Source organism: Hemiscyllium ocellatum, unplaced genomic scaffold (genome assembly GCF_020745735.1).
Source record: "Hemiscyllium ocellatum isolate sHemOce1 unplaced genomic scaffold, sHemOce1.pat.X.cur. scaffold_412_pat_ctg1, whole genome shotgun sequence".
NCBI classification, from domain to species: domain Eukaryota; kingdom Metazoa; phylum Chordata; class Chondrichthyes; order Orectolobiformes; family Hemiscylliidae; genus Hemiscyllium; species Hemiscyllium ocellatum.
Window position 1 is genome coordinate 485829 of NW_026868931.1, and position 8840 is coordinate 494668.

Sequence of the window (8840 nt, forward strand, 5' to 3'; positions counted from 1 at the left end):
TTTGTCCTCTCCACAGAATCTGTCAGATGAGCAGACAGTGCATGCTGGTCAAGCCATTGACTCATCAACAAGCGGCACACAATAATAATCTTTTGGTGTCTCATGAAGGAAGTTGATGGAATGCAAATGAAATCATCACCACTTGTTATAAACAGAAGCCTATCTGTTTGTCTCATGTCCTGTAGAGAAGGCAATGTGTTATCCTTCCATGGTCAGGTCTCTGTGTGACTGCAAATCCACATCAATGTGGTTTACTCTTTATTATCCTTTGCATCAGCTGAATCAGCCACTCAGTTCAAGATCAGCATAAAATGCTGGCCTGACCAGGGCTGCACACATCCCATGAGAGCAGAACAACAGGAAAGATAGCTTCCTTCCTCTGCCTGATTTCCATGTTCCTGCAAGTAATTTCCATTCAGGTAGGTGACCATTCCCTGTTTCAAGTGAATTCTTTCTGATTGAGTCTCTCTCTCTGAACGTGATATACATCTCCATCGACACCTCTGGTGATGACTGACGCAAAGATGTAAGAAACTTCAAAATTCCACATCATTCGCAGTGTAGTGAGAAGGAGTTGTTTTTCAAACCACAGGAAAAAAAGTTAAGACAGCTAAGTAAGGGAACAGAATTATTGTGATCAACCCTAGAGTGTTGTTGAGATAGTATTTGGGGTATTGTGCACAGATTTTCTCTCCTTTATAAAGAATAATCCTCTTGGCAGAAAGAGTGTAAAGGAGTTTCACCAGACTCATTGTTGGAATGATTGTACCATCGCCTGTGCGTAAGGATTAATCTGTAGCGCTTTGAAGAATGAGATTGTAAAGAACCTTAAGGTGATGGGCAGTTACTCATTATATTCCAAACAGAATTAATACGGTGATAAATTCCATATTTTTTTAACGTGGTTTACATGATTCTCGATGGCTTAAAAGACTCTGAAAACGTTCCTCTCAATCCACGCCACTCACCATTTCGATTGAGAGAGAGGGCCATTCTTTAACTAAACTCTTCCAACATTAATACAGTACATTTGGTGTGTAATCATACATAGAACTTCACGTTATCCACCATCCCGACAGGAGTCACAATACCTTCATTCTAAAACAGTTAACTATCCCTACCAGCTTCTGACCCCCACGGAGAACATGGGTCTGTCTTCTTGGAGATGGGAGATGCCTCCTCGAGGCTTGGCACAAAACATTCGGCTTCCTTCTTCACTGCCGGCAAAACACGTTAAAGTAACATTTGTTCCACAAGCAATGGAGCCACGAGGAACATTGTGAGCCGTCTATGAGTACATTCTCTGCTCCATTCGTTTTCCAGGATGGAACATCCGTGACACCCTCCTATTCCTATGTAAGTGTCTCGAGGGGTGAATGGTCTCCTCCTGGTTCTATAGAACAGGTTTAGGGGTCTTCCTGGACCCTGCCTGTTCCTATTTAACAGCTCAATGTAATGCCGGGACGCCTCCTCTTCAACTCCTCTTCGTTTCTGCAAGGCCTCATTTGGAAGCTGTCTGTCGTTATTCAAGATCCGAGAATTGGCAGCAGAGGTGCTGAATCATGGTTTGGATCAGTTCGCACGTTATAGTGACTCATTCAATCAGCAACAGCAATGAAAGAAATTACACTCTCAGAGGAACCTCTGGACTTGTGATTTCATAGCGTCGCTAGTATTAAGGTGAGCCCCGAGATCTAAGCCAAGTTGGAACTGAAACGGAGGAATTGACAGAGAGGCTACAGAATGACATCGCAACCTTTTGGTTTTCTTTAAATCACTGACGAGCAGGAAAATGTAAACGGGAGGGCGAGTGGGAAAGTGAGGCAGTTGCAGCTCTGGTGAATCTCCTTCTTTGTGAGTCACTCAGCAACAAGAGACGTGAAGGTGACTCATGCGGGAGAGCTCTTCACATCGAGAACAAAAAGCACTCAAGGGCAGTTAGCACCTCTTCCGCAGTGGGGGTGGGGTGAGTAGGACCTTCTGTTACTATGTTCAGAAACTGCCTTTTAAATTGACGTGAACAGAAACTGCATTTCTAATAAGCACCATGGAATTTAGCAAAATTTATTGAGTCGCTTCTCGTCGATTCGCACACAGGTTTCCAACTCAGTTGGTATCCATGTGGCTCATGTCCAGGTATGAACATCCCTGCAGCCAATTGCACGGTTAAGGTAAAAGGCAAGGAAAGTGGCATCTCGAACTGGCCCCGAGGTCAGAGCATCCTCCCAATGTGATCTGTCGTTCTCGGATTGTAATGCTACCTCCGGTTTTAGGATGGAGAACATTCTTTGGGACTCTTATTCTGCAAAACAGACACAGTGACTGAAACGATGCTGCACGGTATAATGTGGAACACGGCCTGCTCAGCTTTGTGCATTTTCCCTGCAGTCCGGTGTGTTTCATGTTCCGTGTAAACGTGAAAGTTGTCCTGTTTCGAGCAATGGGTGAAATCATTCAGCAAAGCAAGAATCGAAATTGAAGTAATGTCAAGCAGCTCATGGTGATTTGACCAAATCATAACCGAACATATATTCTCACGCAGTCAAAGATACATTTCTGGTTGAAAAGAGTCTGAGAAGATAGACTCAGCTTACCATTGAATTTTGTCTGGATTGATGGGCTTTCATGATCTGCTGCGAAATTGTCATTGTAGCTGGGCACATCCCAGCAGCTGTGCGAGTCGGAGAGGGATCATGGAACCCTTTTCATTTGACTTAGCATGTGTGGTTATGCAGGAGCACAATTCGAAATGCAAGTAAATGCGCTGCCGCGCTGTCTGGTAGTGTGGCCGAGCGGTCTAAGGCGCTGGATCCAGGTTCCAGTCGGGAAAGGGGCGTGGGTTCGAATCCCACCGCGGACATTTTAGCTGATCAACTCCACCGCTGCAGCGTTGTTAAAATCCCCGCTGTGTTGATATTCCAGGGGAATTAACTGTGGTGAATATTGTGAAGTCTCTCTGCTGTCATGATGGTGCTCGCCTCCCCTGCCGAAAATCGCAAACAGCTCAACACTTGCTTTACGTTCCATGCAAGTTGAGTTTTTACTGGAACCGAATGGAGACTGTTATTTCATCGCTGTTGTGAAACAAAGTCCTGCGCTGAATCGATTCATCGTTATTTGGCTTTCTGGCGAATGGGAAATTCTTTCCACTGAATGTGTTATTGAATTTCTCCCATTTCCTTCATTTCCGTCTTGGAGACACCGGAAGGGAAAGGTAATCTAATCGAGACTGTGATTGGTGAAATTCACTTTTTTTAATGGCCCATACTTATTATATTCTTTCTTTCTCTCTTTTCAGCATTGTCCGGGAAGTGGTGGTGCACTAAGGCTGCAGTATGTTTGAAAGAGTAGTTTGGAATTGCCCAGTTGTTAGTTGTGAGGTTACTTTATGCCTCATGCCCTCGGACTGTCTCACATTTAGCATTCATGCTTCGCTGTGTCTGAACATGCATTAGGTATGCCAGTTTTGTTTGTGTTCCGTGTTAAATGCTTTCTGTTTGCGATTCGCTCAATACATTACGAGTTAACAGGGGTTCTGAGGTAACTTCCAGCAGCAAAAATCCTCAACTGAGGATCTGGAAAAATTTCACGAAGTATGGTCAGTCACAGCATAAGTAAGGGAGTCGTTCGTTTCTGCAGTGTTTCACAATACTACCTTTCCCGTGAGCAGTCGAACAGTCTAAATGATTGTGCTACAGACTGCGACGGCAAGATCCGCTAAAAAGTAATCCTTTCAAACACAACGTTATTGGGGTACACCGCGTGGAAACAGATACTTCGGTGTATCTCATCCATGCTCACCACATATCCAAAATTAAACAAGTCCCGTTCCACAGCATTTGGCCTCCATCCCTCTAAACCCATCCTATCCAGAAACTGATCCGAATACCATTGCAATTTTCTGAGTGCAATAGCCTCCTCCACTTCCTCTGGTAGCTCATTCCATACACGCACAACCTTGTGTGTGGGAAATGTGCCTCAGGTCCTTTGTCAATTTCAGAGCACTCACCTTAAACCTATGCTCCCGAGTTTCCAACTCACCCCAGCTTGGGTAAAGCACGTAAATACTCAGTTCAAAACCCTTCCATAAAATCATGTAGCAGCCGTTATGCTGCCGGGAAAGTTGTCCCAGCCTATTCCACCTCACTCTACAGTCCGAACATTGACCACATCCTTGTCTATATTTTGTCACCAATTTCACGTCTGTTTCTTTTTTTTAACTTTTTCAAGATGTCAATTACCCTGGATAACAACGAGCTATTGGAAAAAGAAAGGTGAAACGGAGAATGGCTTCAACTTTCAGTGCTGGATGCCACAGAGCCGCAGCACGGCCGGCGCAGGCTTGTTTCTGTAGTGTAGTGGTCATCACATTTGCCTAACACGCGAAAGGTCCCCAGTTCGAAACTGGGCAGAAACTGCTTTGTTCTTCAATTGCAGCCTTTTACACGGACAAGAACGCAGCTTTCTTGCTTGCTTTCCCATCTGCAAACCTGCCTTCGAAATCGCTCGAACAAATCTGCTCTCTTTGTGAAATGTAATGCAATTCCATTAAATTAGTTTGCAAAGCATTGTAAAGGTTTTCTCCAAGCTGGGTCTGATCATATGCCATTCTGTTTCAGAGTGTAGTTACCGCGTTCTGAATCTTCCACAAAAAGCAGTACCGCATTTGCATTCCTTGCGCAGGCGGGCCGGTTCAAAGACAGCGAAGAAGCTGATGAGCTGGTGTCACAGTACGCCACGGATTCCTCAACTGGTCTGTCTGACAAATGTACCCCAAAGTCGTCTCTGCAAGGCCTCATTTGGAAGCTGTCTGTCGTTATTCAACGTGCGAGAATTGGCAGCAGAGGTGCTGAATCATGGTTTGGATCAGTTCGCACGTTATAGTGACTCATTCAATCAGCAACAGCAATGAAAGAAATTACACACTCAGAGGAACCTCTGGACTTGTGATTTCATAGCGTCGCTAGTATTAAGGTGAGCCCCGAGATCTAAGCCAAGTTGGAACTGAAACGGAGGAATTGACAGAGAGGCTACAGAATGACATCGCAACCTTTTGGTTTTCTTTAAATCACTGACGAGCAGGAAAATGTAAACGGGAGGGCGAGTGGGAAAGTGAGGCAGTTGCAGCTCTGGTGAATCTCCTTCTTTGTGAGTCACTCAGCAACAAGAGACGTGAAGGTGACTCATGCGGGAGAGCTCTTCACATCGAGAACAAAAAGCACTCAAGGGCAGTTAGCACCTCTTCCGCAGTGGGGGTGGGGTGAGTAGGACCTTCTGTTACTATGTTCAGAAACTGCCTTTTAAATTGACGTGAACAGAAACTGCATTTCTAATAAGCACCATGGAATTTAGCAAAATTTATTGAGTCGCTTCTCGTCGATTCGCACACAGGTTTCCAACTCAGTTGGTATCCATGTGGCTCATGTCCAGGTATGAACATCCCTGCAGCCAATTGCACGGTTAAGGTAAAAGGCAAGGAAAGTGGCATCTCGAACTGGCCCCGAGGTCAGAGCATCCTCCCAATGTGATCTGTCGTTCTCGGATTGTAATGCTACCTCCGGTTTTAGGATGGAGAACATTCTTTGGGACTCTTATTCTGCAAAACAGACACAGTGACTGAAACGATGCTGCACGGTATAATGTGGAACACGGCCTGCTCAGCTTTGTGCATTTTCCCTGCAGTCCGGTGTGTTTCATGTTCCGTGTAAACGTGAAAGTTGTCCTGTTTCCAGTCACAGCAAAAGTAAGGGAGTCGTTCGTTTCTGCAGTGTTTCACAATACTACCTTTCCCGTGAGCAGTCGAACAGTCTAAATGATTGTGCTACAGACTGCGACGGCAAGATCCGCTAAAAAGTAATCCTTTCAAACACAACGTTATTGGGGTACACCGCGTGGAAACAGATACTTCGGTGTATCTCATCCATGCTCACCACATATCCAAAATTAAACCAGTCCCGTTCCACAGCATTTGGCCTCCATCCCTCTAAACCCATCCTATCCAGAAACTGATCCGATTACCATTGCAATTTTCTGAGTGCAATAGCCTCCTCCACTTCCTCTGGTAGCTCATTCCATACACGCACAACCTTGTGTGTGGGAAATGTGCCTCAGGTCCTTTGTCAATTTCAGAGCACTCACCTTAAACCTATGCTCCCGAGTTTCCAACTCACCCCAGCTTGGGTAAAGCACGTAAATACTCAGTTCAAAACCCTTCCATAAAATCATGTCGCAGCCGTTATGCTGCCGGGAAAGTTGTCCCAGCCTATTCCACCTCACTCTACAGTCCGAACATTGACCACATCCTTGTCTATATTTTGTCACCAATTTCACGTCTGTTTCTTTTTTTAACTTTTTCAAGATGTCAATTACCCTGGATAACAACGAGCTATTGGAAAAAGAAAGGTGAAACGGAGAATGGCTTCAACTTTCAGGGCTGGATGCCACAGAGCCGCAGCACGGCCGGCGCAGGCTTGTTTCTGTAGTGTAGTGGTCATCACATTCGCCTAACACGCGAAAGGTCCCCAGTTCGAAACTGGGCAGAAACTGCTTTGTTCTTCAATTGCAGCCTTTTACACGGACAACAACGCAGCTTTCTTGCTTGCTTTCCCATCTGCAAACCTGCCTTCGAAATCGCTCGAACAAATCTGCTCTCTTTGTGAAATGTAATGCAATTCCATTAAATTAGTTTGCAAAGCATTGTAAAGGTTTTCTCCAAGCTGGGTCTGATCATATGCCATTCTGTTTCAGAGTGTAGTTACCGCGTTCTGAATCTTCCACAAAAAGCAGTACCGCATTTGCATTCCTTGCGCAGGCGGGCCGGTTCAAAGACAGCGAAGAAGCTGATGAGCTGGTGTCACAGTGCACCGCGGATTCCTCAACTGGTCTGTCTGACAAATGTACCCCAAAGTCGTCTCTGCAAGGCCTCATTTGGAAGCTGTCTGTCGTTATTCAACGTGCGAGAATTGGCAGCAGAGGTGCTGAATCATGGTTTGCATCAGTTCGCACGTTATAGTGACTCATTCAATCAGCAACAGCAATGAAAGAAATTACACTCTCAGAGGAACCTCTGGACTTGTGATTTCATAGCGTCGCTAGTATTAAGGTGAGCCACGAGATCTAAGCCAAGTTGGAACTGAAACGGAGGAATTGACAGAGAGGCTACAGAATGACATCGCAACCTTTTGGTTTTCTTTAAATCACTGACGAGCAGGAAAATGTAAACGGGAGGGCGAGTGGGAAAGTGAGGCAGTTGCAGCTCTGGTGAATCTCCTTCTTTGTGAGTCACTCAGCAACAAGAGACGTGAAGGTGACTCATGCGGGAGAGCTCTTCACATCGAGAACAAAAAGCACTCAAGGGCAGTTAGCACCTCTTCCGCAGTGGGGGTGGGGTGAGTAGGACCTTCTGTTACTATGTTCAGAAACTGACTTTTAAATTGACGTGAACAGAAACTGCATTTCTAATAAGCACCATGGAATTTAGCAAAATTTATTGAGTCGCTTCTCGTCGATTCGCACACAGGTTTCCAACTCAGTTGGTATCCATGTGGCTCATGTCCAGGTATGAACATCCCTGCAGCCAATTGCACGGTTAATGGAAAAGACAAGGAAATTGGCATCTCGAACTGGCCCCGAGGTCAGAGCATCCTCCCAATGTGATCTGTCGTTCTCGGATTGTAATGCTACCTCCGGTGTTAGGGTGGAGAACATTCTTTGGGACTCTTATCCTGCAAAACAGACACAGTGACTGAAACTATGCTGTACGGTATGATGTGGAACACGGCCTGCTCAGCTTTGTGCATTTTCCCTGTAGTCCGGTGTGTTTCATGTTCCGTGTAAACGTGGAAGTTGTCCTGTTTCGAGCAATGGGTGAAATCATTCAGCAAAGCAAGAATCGAAATTGAAGTAATGTCAAGCAGCTCATGGTGATTTGACCAAATCATAACCGAACATATATTCTCACGCAGTCACAGATACATTTCTGGTTGAAAAGAGTCTGAGAAGATAGACTCAGCTTACCATTGATTTTTGTCTGGATTGATGGGCTTTCATGATCTGCTGCGAAATTGTCATTGTAACTGGGCACATCCCAGCAGCTGTGCGAGTCGGAGAGGGATCATGGAACCCTTTTCATTTGACTTAGCATGTGTGGTTATGCAGGAGCACAATTCGAAATGCAAGTAAATGCGCTGCTGCGCTGTCTGGTAGTGTGGCCGAGCGGTCTAAGGCGCTGGATCCAGGTTCCAGTCCTGAAAGGGGCGTGGGTTCGAATCCCACCACTGCCATTTCAGCTGGTCAACTCCACCGCTGCAGCATTGTTAAAATCCCCGCTGCGTTGATGTTGCAGGGGAATTAACTGTGGTGAATATTGTGAAGTCTCTCTGCTGTCGTGATGGTGCTCGCCTCCCCTGCCGAAAATCGCAAACAGCTCAACGCTTGCTTTACGTTCCAGGCAAGTTGAGTTTTTACTGGAACCGAATGGAGACTGTTATTTCATCGCTGTTGTGAAACAAAGTCCTGCGCTGAATCGATTCATCGTTATTTGGCTTTCTGGCGAATGGGAAATTCTTTCCACTGAATGTGTTATTGAATTTCTCCCATTTCCTTCATTTCCATCTTGGAGACACCGGAAGGGAAAGGTAATCTAATCGAGACTGTGATTGGTGAAATTCACTTTTTTTATGGCCCATACTTATTATATTCTTTTTTTCTCTCTTTTCAGCATTGTTTGGGAAGAGGTGGTGCACTAAGGTTGCACTATGTTTGAAAGAGTAGTTTGGACTTGCCCTGTTGTTAGTTGTGAGACTAACAACAGTTGTTAGTTATGCCGCATGACCTTGGAC

The 8840-nt window shown here is 45.3% G+C and overlaps 4 non-coding genes across 4 annotated transcripts; all 4 read left to right on the plus strand.

Annotated features, from left to right (window-relative positions):
* Window positions 1-2774: 2774 nt before the first annotated feature.
* trnal-cag (transfer RNA leucine (anticodon CAG)) lies at window positions 2775-2860 on the plus strand. Its single transcript has one exon. It is a non-coding gene; the product is annotated as a tRNA-Leu (tRNA).
* A 1484-nt stretch (window positions 2861-4344) lies between these two features.
* Window positions 4345-4417, plus strand: trnav-aac (transfer RNA valine (anticodon AAC)). The gene has a single exon. It is a non-coding gene; the product is annotated as a tRNA-Val (tRNA).
* A 2055-nt stretch (window positions 4418-6472) lies between these two features.
* On the plus strand, window positions 6473-6545 carry trnav-aac (transfer RNA valine (anticodon AAC)). The gene has a single exon. It is a non-coding gene; the product is annotated as a tRNA-Val (tRNA).
* A 1655-nt stretch (window positions 6546-8200) lies between these two features.
* trnal-cag (transfer RNA leucine (anticodon CAG)) lies at window positions 8201-8282 on the plus strand. Its single transcript has one exon. It is a non-coding gene; the product is annotated as a tRNA-Leu (tRNA).
* Window positions 8283-8840: the final 558 nt, after the last annotated feature.